General features: G+C 35.5%; 1 long non-coding RNA gene across 1 annotated transcript; it reads right to left on the bottom strand.

Annotated features, from left to right (window-relative positions):
• Positions 1 to 466: 466 nt before the first annotated feature.
• LOC109241447 lies at positions 467 to 2,567 on the bottom strand. The gene is made up of 2 exons (XR_002070236.1): positions 2,120 to 2,567; positions 467 to 769 (listed from the first exon to the last, which is right to left on the bottom strand). It is a non-coding gene; the product is annotated as an uncharacterized LOC109241447 (long non-coding RNA).
• Positions 2,568 to 2,984: the final 417 nt, after the last annotated feature.

Raw genomic sequence — 2,984 nt, 5'->3', positions numbered from 1 at the left:
CAGTTACAAAACAAAAACTTCAGCTCTAGAGCTAAAGTTCGCCAATTACAAAACAAAAACTTCAGCTCTAGAGCTGAAGTTCGCCAGTTACAAAAACAAAAACTTCAGAGCTGAAGTTCGCCAGTTACAAAAACAAAAACTTCAGCAATTACAAACAAAAACTTTAGCAAATAGAGAACAAAACCTCAGCTACTATGCTTAAGTTCAATAATTACAAACAAAAACTTCAGCACACTTGCTATTTCAGTCCCGTCTACTAGAATCCTGAAGTTTTGCTTGATTGCCTTTGCTACTTCAGCCCTGTATGCTGAAGTTACGCGAAAAAGTGGCGCTTGCAATTTTTTTTGCAAAGCGGGCACAAGTTAAAACGTGATTCAAAAAGCGGGTATAGATGCAAATCCCCCCTAGTACCCCAACCTGTGATTCAAGTCACGACATGGGCCAGGCCTAAAATCAGGCCCAACAATTACCGAACGACGGATTTTTTAACACATAATCATTTCATACACCACAAGAATAATAAAATTAGTTACAAACCCTAACACATGAACGTTTCAAATTATACACAGTACTAAAATGAGCACTTCTACGTACTGAAACTCTCTATTTCTAAAATTAAAATGGGTAGCAACACTTGGAACTAAACAATTGACTTATGACTCTTCATGCCTTTGATTTCAACTTGAATTCCACACTTAAACTCCATCATCATAGGTTAAAAACGTCAACAGTAAACAGGATTTATACCTCATCCTCATGAATGTACTAACTGCAGCAGTCAAATAATATCACGAAATATTCAAACATGAGAGTATTTATTCAGTTCAACTAGCTAATTGACAAATACGCTTAGCTTCAAATATTCAGTTCGAACACGAAAATCAAGCACTAGTAAAGAAGAAAGTGATAAGATCAAGTGAATCAATGCAAAGAACACACGGAATCAAACATTCAGTTCTACCATTTCTATATTCGAAGGGGAATTACAACCGGAATTTCGACATACCTAGGAGAGCAATAGCAAATAATGACCAAATAACGGTCAGGAAAGAAGGTTATGAATCCCCAAGCTACTTGTTCGAGTGAGAAACAACAAGAAAAGCAGTAGAAAACGCAGCTAAATCCACCTTTGGAACCCAGAAATGCAAGAGAAACTACAAATTTCGAAATAGCTAACAACTTTTGAATTGTTTGGAGTCTCAACTAACCTAGAACTCTATTGTTCTTCTTCTATTCTTCTTCAGAACATTGGTTCTCTTTTCAAATCTCTTATATAAGGAATGCAGTGAATGAAGATGAGTATATGAGTGAGAATGTGCATGCAAATAAGAGAAAGGAATTTTCTGAAAAAATGCATAAAATACAGTGTGTGTTTTCTTCTCTCAAAGAAATCCAGGCAACCTTTTTAAACGAGTGTGTGAGTGAGTCTTATATAGAATGTGAGTATGCACAAAATATAGGAATGTTCAGCCCTAAAAATAAGGAAAAAGAGCATATTTTCTCTAACAAATTTGGACAGTTGTCCTTTTTTCATATATTCTTTCTATTTTTCAGCATTTTTTCTAACAAATTCCCTTTTCAGATATTCTTCTTATTTTTGAACTCTTTAACTTTTGTATTTTACCCCTTTCAAACCCAATTTCTGACCTAATTCTCTTGTTTTAGTGCATTTTAACCCCTTCTAGAAGGTTCCTACATAACTGATCAGGATTTCTAAAGTTTCATATTCCCTTAGCCCCTACCCCCCCCCCCCCCTAAGTTTCTAATAACTACAAATAAACTACACCAAAGAAACAAACAGATCAAAAAGAAAAAAAACAGACAAACAATATGCTGAAATTAAATCAATGACCTACTTCAATATCCAACAACTTCTGGACCAATTAACCTACAATTTATGCAATTAAACTAATTTCATGTAATTGGACTACTGATTATGCAATTAATTATTTAATCTAAGCATGCAAACAAGTAATTAGCAGACCGGCTGCAAGACTACAATTAATCCATGAACTAAGCTATTCTATTAAAAACTAAATTAAACAAGCAAAACAATTTCAATTAGATGTTGATTAATAAATAAGACATGAGTATATGATAGAATGATATGTTGGTATACCTAATGGAACACACACTGGAGGAGAAAATGGCCAACCAATGAGGTTCGAACGGATTCTGGTGGCTTCAAAATAAATCGAAACTAACGTATATTGATTGCTTGTCGAAAACAATCGATTCACGTAAGCCAAAATGACTAGCAAATCGTTGAGAGTTAGAGAGGGGACGAACTCGGGTTTTTCTGGAAATTAAGATCTAATATTGGGCGAGTTCTAGTGGGTTTCCGAGGGCGAGGTTAGGATATTTGGAAAGAGGAGAAGACGGAGGTTGTCTGATGTTAATTTGGTAGTGTTTAGAGTGGTGCCGCCGCCATAAGAGATTCCGGCGGCGGCTTTGATAGGGCATGAAAGAGGTGAGGGAGATTGGGGAAGTGGAGAGGATCTCTAGGGTTTGGGGCCGGGTTCAGACAGTTATAAGGGAGGGTTTGATTAGTTCAAATCGACGGCCAAAACTTGGTGTGACAAGAACGGCGCCGATTGGTTTTTAAAAAAGGGACGGACCGGGTTTGGGAATGGGTTTGTGGAGGAACTAAAGTAATTGGGCCGTCCGATTTTGCTTAGCCCAATTGTGAAAGTCTAAGAACCCCCTTTTCTTTTTCTTCTTTATATTTTTGCAATGTTAGCCACTTTAAACTCTAATTTTAGTTTACTTCAATCTGTATGGCCAAATTATTTATCTATTTTACCTAATGATTGACTAACGACCTAATGAATTAATTAATTAACCTAAGATTGTAAAAAAAAAAAGATAAAAGCAACTAATGCATTATTTTTGATTTTTTATATATTGACTAGTGCATTTAACAAATGATGAAATCCTGAGACTAAAATCCTAGAATACTATGGAATGAAAGATAAAATATTTTT

This window comes from Nicotiana attenuata, unplaced genomic scaffold, assembly GCF_001879085.1.
Source record: "Nicotiana attenuata strain UT unplaced genomic scaffold, NIATTr2, whole genome shotgun sequence".
NCBI classification, from domain to species: Eukaryota; Viridiplantae; Streptophyta; class Magnoliopsida; order Solanales; family Solanaceae; genus Nicotiana; species Nicotiana attenuata.
This window is presented reverse-complemented; position numbering and strand designations above follow the sequence as displayed.